Below are 7,919 nucleotides of genomic sequence, written 5' to 3'. Positions count from 1 at the left end.
CATGGCCACTCCAGCACCATGATCTTACTTGGGGGCAGGCTTCTTCCAGAGCATGTGTTCCAAAAGACCTGGGTAGAAACTGTATTTTTTTTTTTAATGACTTGGCATAAAAAATCACACAGCATCACTTCTGCAGTCAGGACCCACCCAGATTCCAAATGAAGCTACATAGATCCCACCTTTTGATGTAAGGAATTGATGGCTACATCTTGCTCCAAAGAATGTTGAGGCACTGATATGAGTTCTTTTCTGCCCTGACTCTAGACAGTCTCCTCAGATGAACATCTCCGGTTATATTCTGGGGGCTTTGATGTCTAATTACGTGGATACATTTTCAAGCCTTATATGCAGCCCAGCCCATCTCTTGATCCATAGAATGGTTCCTAACTGGACATCCTCCTCCCAGGTGTTGTTTCAGTTCAGTTCAGTCACTTAGTCAAGTTCAACTGTTTGGGATCCCATGGACCACAGCACGCCAGGCTTCCCTGTCCATCACCAGCTCCCAGAGTTTACTCAAACTCTTGTCCATCGAGTCGATGATGCCATCCAACCATCTCATCTTCTGTCATCACCTTCTCCTCTGGCCTTCAATCTTTCCCAGCATCAGGGTCTTTTCTAAGGAGTCAGTTCTTCACATCAGGTGGCCAAAGTATTGGAGTTTCAGCTTCAACATCAGTCCTCCCAATGAATATTCAGGACTGATTTCCTTTAGGATGGACTGGTTGGACCTCCTTGCAGTCCAAGGGACTCTCAAAAGTCTTCTCCAACACCACAGTTCAAAAGCATCAATTCTTCAGCCCTCAGCTTTCTTCACAGTCCAACTCTCACATCCATACATGACCACTGGAAAAACCATAGCTTTGACTAGATGGACCTTTGTTGGGAAAGTAATGTCTCTGCTTTTTAATATGCTGTCTATGTTGGTCATAACTTTTCTTCCAAGGAGTAAGTGTCTTTTAATTTCATGTCTGCAGTCACCATCTGCAGTGATTTTGGAGCCCCCAAAAATAAAGTCTGTGACTGTTTCCATTGTTTCCTCACCTATTTTCCATGAAGTGATGGGACCGGATGCCACGATCTTAGTTTTCTGAATGTTGAATTTTAAGCTAACTTTTTCACTCTCCTCTTTCACTTTCATCAAGAGGCTCTTTAGTTCCTCTTCACTTTCTGCCATAAGGGTGGTGTCATCTGCATATCTGAGGTTATTGATATTTCTCCCAGCAATCTTGATTCCAGCTTGCGCTTCATCCAGCCCAGAATTTCTCATGATGTACTCTGCATATAAGTTAAATAATCAGGGTGACAATATACAACCTTAATGTAATCCTTTCCCAATTTGGAACCAGTCTGTTGTCCCATGTCCAGTTCTAACTGTTGCTTCTTGACCTGCAAACAAATTTTTCAGGTCAGGTGGTCTGGTATTCCCATCTCTTGAAGAATTTTCCACAGTTGGTTGTGATCCACACAGTCAAAGTTTTTGTCTTAGTCAATAAAGCAGAAGTAGATGTTTTTCTGGAACTCTCTTGCTTTTTCTATGATCCAGCAGATGTTGGCAGTTTGATCTCTGATTCTTCTGCCTTTTCTAAATCCAACTTGAACATCTGGAAGTTCACAGTTCATATTCTGTTGAAGCCTGGCTTGGAGAATCTTGAGCATTACTTTGTTAGCGTGTGAGATGAGTGCAATTGTGTGGTAGTTTGAACATTCTTTGGGATTGTCTTTCTTTGAGATTGGAATGAAAACTCACCTTTTCCAGTCCTGTGGCCACTGCTGAGTTTTCCAAATTTGCTGGCATATTGAGTGCAGCACTTTCACAGCATCATCTTTTAGGATTTGAAATAGCTCAACTGGAATTCCATCATCTCCTCTAGCTTTGTTCATAGTGATGCTTCCTAAGGCCCACTTGACTTCACATTCCAGGATGTCTGGCTCTAGGTGAGTGATCACACCATCGTGGTTATCTGGGTCATGAAGATCTTTTTTGATAGTTCTTCTGTGTATTCTTGCCACCCTTTCTTAATATCTTCTGCTTCTGTTAGGTCCCTACCATTTCTGTCCTTTATTGTGCCCATCTTTGCATGAAATGTTCTGTTGGTGTCTCTAATTTTCTTGAAGAGATCGCTAGCCTTTCCCATTCCATTGTTTTCCTCTATTTCTTTGCACTGATCACTGAGGAAGGCTTTCTTATCTCTCCTTGCTATTCTTTGGAACTCTGATTTCAAATGGGTATATCTTTCCTTTTCTCCTTTGCCTTTCACGTCTTTTCTTTTCTCAGCTATTTGTAAGGCCGCCTCGAACAACCATTTTACCTTTTTGCATTTCTTTTTCTTGATCCCTGCCTCCTATGCAATGTCACAAACCTCTGTCCATAGTTCTTTAGGCACTCTATCTACCAGATCTAATCCCTTGAATCTATTTGTCACTTCCACTGTATAATCATAAGGGATTTGATTTAGGTCATACCTGAATGGCCTAGTGGTTTTCCTACTTTCTTCAATTTCAGTCTAAATTTGGCAATAAAGAGTTCATTATCTGAGCCACAGTCAGCTCCCAGTCTTGTTTTTGCTGACTGTTTAGAGCTTCTCCATCTTTGGCTGCAAAGGATATAGTCAATCTGATTTTGGTATTGACCATCTGGTGATGTCCATCTGTAGAGTCTTCTCTTGTGTTGTTGGAAGAGGGTGTTTGCTATGACCAGTGCAGTCTCTTGGCAAAACTGTATTAGCCTTTGCCCTGCTTTATTCTGTATTTCAAGGCCAAATTAGCCTGTTACTCCAGGTATCTCTTGACTTCCTACTTTTGCAAGATGGACGGGTCATGGTGGAGAGTTCTGACAAAACGTGGTGCACTGGAGAAGGGAACGGCAAACGCTTCAGCATTCTTGCCTTGAGAACCCCATGAACAGTATGAAAAGGCAAAAAAATAGGACTCTGAAATATGAACTCCCCAGATTTGCAGGTGCCCAATATGCTACTGGAGATCAGTGGAGAAATAACTCCAGAAAGAATGAAGAGACGGAGCCAAGACAAAAACAATGCCCAGCTGTGGATGTGACTGGTGATGGAAGTAAAGTCCAATTTTGTAAACAGCAATATTGCATAGGAACCTGAAATGTTAGGTCCATGAATCAAGGCAAATTGGAAGTGGTCAAATAGGAAATGGCTAGAGTGAACATCAACATTTTAGGAATCAGCGAACTAAAATGGACTGGAACAGGTGAATTTAACTCAGATGACCATTATATCTACCACTGTGGGCAAGAATCTCTTAGAAGAAATGGAGTAGCCATCATAGTAAACAAAAGAGTCCGAAATGCAGTACTTGGATGCAATCTCAAAAATGACAGAATGATCTCTTTGTTTCCAAGGCAAACCATTCAATAACACAGTAATCCAAGTCTATGCCCCAACCAGTAATGCTGAAGAAGCTGAAGTTGAATGGTTCTATGAAGACCTACAAGACCTTCTAGAACTAACACCCAGAAAAGATGTCCTTTTCATTATAAGGGACTGGAATGCAAAAGTAGGAAGTCAAGAGATACCTGGAGGTGTTGTTTAAACACCTCAAAATAGCTAAACTCAGGTTATTCTGATACCCAGTTGCTGGTTGGGAATCACTATTCTTCAAGATGAGTGCTAAAAACTTCCCCGGTGGTCCAGTGGTTAAGAATCGGGGCATGCAGTTTTGATCCCTGGTCAGGGAACTAAGATCCCACATGCCACATGGCAACTAAGACCTGATGCAGCCAAATAAATAATTAACAAATAAATATTTACAAAGATGACATATTTCTTTCAGTGATACCCGGGGCCTCCATCATCTCCCGTTATATAGGTTCTGATTTGGCCCCAGCCTCATCTCTCTGCCTTTAGAGTTTAGGGATTCACCAAGACAGTCTCTAAGTGGTTTCTCACCTATGTACCCCCTCCTCACTTTTAAGGCAGATCCCTGGGGTTATGTCCAATGGAGCCCACTCCCTCTCTCAGACTGGGAGAGGTACCTGCCTCAGGGCCCAGTAATGGCCTGGGGCCACACATTCACTGCATTTCAGGAGCCTGTGTCTGTGAAGCCTGCCAGTAGCACCTGTTTCAGCCTGGCTCTTGTGAATGGTCAATAAGGAGCCACTTACTGAACAGTGGAAGTAGTTTTATACTAAGATTCCCAAAGAGCTATACCTCCCTATGTATACTCATGTAATCCTCTCTCCTTAAACCTGCCTTGGATGCGTGACTTGCTTTAACTAATAGAATATGACAGAAGTCACCCCCCCACCCCCCCCACCCCCCGCCAGTTCTGGCCTAAACCTTAAGATTGGGAGCTTTCGCTTTTGTGTACTCAGGAGCTCTGAGCTCCACACTGGGGAGACCACATAGAAGGCCATGTGGAGACCCAAGGAAGCCAGGTGGCAGTGAGAATAGATGGCCCCGATGTATGACCCCAGTGCAGCCATTCGAGTTCTCTCTTAGCCATTCGAGCTTGTCCCAAAGCACCAGGCTCACAAGTCAAGAAGCCCCTTGGATGTTCTTTTTTCCCCTGGGTGTCCTAACCAGAGCTGACATCATGTGGAACAGAGACAAACTATCTCTACTGTGTCCTTTTCAAATTCTTGAAATTCAGGACAGTGAGCAAATAAAGTTGCTGTTCTTTTTTTTTTTTAATGGGGAAATCAGGGTGTTTTATTGATAATGGTAATGTACATGTCTTCATGGTTAGTTAGGCGGGGCTATAAGGCCTGAGCCTAGGCTTTGTGCTTCTCCTTGGGCTTCCTGGGGACAAACTTCTGCAGTTTCTTCCACATGCCTTTATTCATCTCCTTAAACTCGTCCAACGTATCTGTAGACAGGATCAGTTTGTACTCTTCCAAGGACAGGCCACTGAAGCTTGTGTCTCTGGGGTGAGGGTACTTGTGTTTGCAGTAGTTTGAATGGAGCCAGGCTAAGCTCTTGTACACTTGACTACAGGCCTCAGGCTCTGCAATCTGGGTGTTCTCTCCCTCCTGAAAGGCCTGTGCCACCCACTGCCACAAATAAGCGCCCACATTCCTGTCTGTTTTGTTTCATCCCCGGCCATTCCTCACAGAGCTTAAGAAAATGCCCTTAGCGGCTGGCTGCCATTTTAGGCCCCGCTTGACTCTGCCCCTGAGGGAAGAGTTGGCCCTCGGTTGTGGTTTTTTTTTTTTTTCTTTTCCGGTTGTGGTTTTAAGCCATTAGTTGTGAGGAATTTCATTATGCAGCAATGGCTACCTGATATAGGCTGAGTAAACTGTTTCCTATTCCTCCTTGGGCCTCACAGAGGAGCGGGCAGAATGTCATCACCAACATAAATACACTCATTGCCTGGATCAGGGCTGGCGTATTGTATACATTCATTTATTTGCTCACTCACTCATTCATTCACTTATTTATTCTTTCACTAGATATTTATGGAGATCTTGCCATATGCCAAGCTCTGTTCTAGGTGCTGTGGATACACTGGTGACAAGACAAGACAGACAAACTCATGGAACTCATATAATATGAAGTGTGATGTCACTGTAAGAGCAATCATCCTGGGTAATGTACCAGAACGACTGGCTAAAGACAGAGTAAAGAAAGCAAGACTATTAGTGAACAGAAGCATAATGTCACACCAGTTGGGTTTATGTCTCAGCCATTTGGGGGAAGATATCAATTTGGAGCCTCATCTTGCATGATAAATGAAAATAAATTCCAGACGGACCAGAGTAAAATGTGGGAAGAAAATTACACAATAAAAATCTTGAAGATGAAATAAATATTTAATAACCTCTGGGTTGGAAAAGACTTTCTGAACTTTAAGAGAGCAAATCACAGGGACTTCCCTCGTGACTGTGGTTAAGACTCTACGCTCCTACTGCAGGAGGCCTGAGTTCGATCCCTGAAGATCCCGCATGCCTGCCACTGGGTATGGCTGAGAAAAAATCCTGTTTAAAAAAGAGAGAGAGAATAAATCATAAAGGAAAAGATTGACAGATTTGACTGTATAAAAAGTTGAGTATCCCATATGTTTGAAAAGGGCATGACTAGGGACTTTCCTGGCATTCCAATGGTAAAGGCTCCTTGCTCCCTAATACAGTGGGTCCTGGTTCAATCCCTGGTTGGGGAACTAAGACCCCACATACCGACTGAAAACAAACAAAAATAATTGTTTTAAAATGGGCATGACTAAAATTGAAGTGAACTAGTAGAGAAAAATATTTGCTACAGGTATAATAGAAAAGTGGTTAACGTAATAAACATATTAATAAGTTAACATGAAATTAACAGGAAAAGCCAGTACCCAAAAGAAAGATGGGCAATTAATATAAAAGGACAATTCAAAGAAGAAACACAAAGGGCCAAAAAAGATAAAAGCCAAGTTTATCCCTGGTAATATTCAAATAATTTGCCCTTTGAAATACTGAGAGGCAGCCCTTTGCCTGTCAAATCAGCAATGATGTTTGAAATGTGGTTCCCTTTGGTGAGGAGAGTTGGGGGAAATGGGAGACCCTGTTCACATTCACCATGATTGGGATGTGAAGGGGAGTGATTTTTATAGAGAAGGCTTGGGCCCCAAGTCTAAAGCTGGAAAATACTCATATCTGTTAATTCATCATTTACACTACTGAAAAGAATCTGGCAAGTGGAAAAGGATTTCACCTCAGGGATTTTTATGGCATCATTTACATTTAAAAAAATTTTATTTATATATTTATTTTTGGTTGTGCTGGATCTTTGACTCCTCCTTGCAGTGGCTTCTCTTGTTGCAGAACACGGGTTCTAGGGTGCATGGGCTTAAGTCCCTGTGGTGCAGGGGGCTCAGTTCCCCTGTGGCACGTGGGATCTTAGTTCCCGGACCAGAAATTGAACCTGCATTTGCTGCATTGCAAGGTGGATTCTTAACCACTGGACCACCAGGGAAGTCTCTATGGCACCATTTTTTAATAAAGCAAAACAAACAAAACCAAATTGGGAATAATTTGACTATGACCTACTAGCATTTGACAAAGGTCCATGGGATATTAATTGGTATTTGAAAATAAAAGGCTCCTTAATAAAATTAATGTGGGAAATGCTGACTTGGATGAAGCTAAGTGAGATTCAGGAGCTTTAATTAACATGCTAGTGTCCATGATAGCTGTAATAAGAAGGGCCCTCCTAGGTATTTTTTCCTATATAAATTCATGTATCACTTTATTTTCGGTTTTTCAGCAATTGTTGTCAACTATCAAGTCATTTCTTCCACCTCATTCTATTGGCCACCTCGTGGCCCAAGGCCTACTCAGATCAAGGGGTGGGGAAATAGATTCCTCCCTTTGATGGAAGTTGCTGTGAAGTCAGATGGCAAAGGGCGAGGAGACAGGAAGGGGTGAAAAACTGGAGCCATTTTTGCAGTCTACCAGAGCCCTTTCTTCATGTGTATGAGGAAAGGTAAATTACTAGCAGCTAAAAAATATATTTATTTATTTATTTGAGTGTACCAGGTCTTAGCTTCGGCATGTGGAATATAGTTCCCTGACCAGGAATCAAACCTGGGCCCCCTGCATTGGGAGCACAGAGTCTTAGCCACTGGACCACCAGGGAAGTCCCAAATTAATAACAGTTGTTACTTGAAGAAGTAAGTTTTCTTCCCCAAGTCTCAGTGGCTTGATAAAACCTTTTTTTCCCCCCCACAGGATAGCATGATGCAGTCAGTGGGGTAGCTCTACTTCTCAGAGTCACCTGGGGACTCAGGCTTCTCCCATCTGGCAGCTCTGGGCTCCTTTAGCTCCCCTGCTCCTGCCCCTCATTCTCTCCAGCAGTGAATGTTGAAAGAGAGGAGGGGCATACATGGGAGGTTTTGGGGATAACACCTAGAGGTCGGACACATGTCTGCTCACTAGCTCTTTGGTTCACATATCCAATTGCAAGGGAGGATGGGAA

General features: G+C 42.8%; 1 non-coding gene and 1 pseudogene across 1 annotated transcript; both read right to left on the bottom strand.

The window, feature by feature from the left end:
* Positions 1-4,738: 4,738 nt before the first annotated feature.
* On the bottom strand, positions 4,739-5,114 carry LOC122688241 (annotated as a pseudogene).
* A 2,393-nt stretch (positions 5,115-7,507) lies between these two features.
* On the bottom strand, positions 7,508-7,580 carry TRNAG-CCC. The gene has a single exon. It is a non-coding gene; the product is annotated as a tRNA-Gly (tRNA).
* Positions 7,581-7,919: the final 339 nt, after the last annotated feature.

The sequence above is a fragment of the Cervus elaphus genome, chromosome 4 (genome assembly GCF_910594005.1).
Source record: "Cervus elaphus chromosome 4, mCerEla1.1, whole genome shotgun sequence".
Classification (NCBI taxonomy): Eukaryota; Metazoa; Chordata; class Mammalia; order Artiodactyla; family Cervidae; genus Cervus; species Cervus elaphus.
This window is presented reverse-complemented; position numbering and strand designations above follow the sequence as displayed.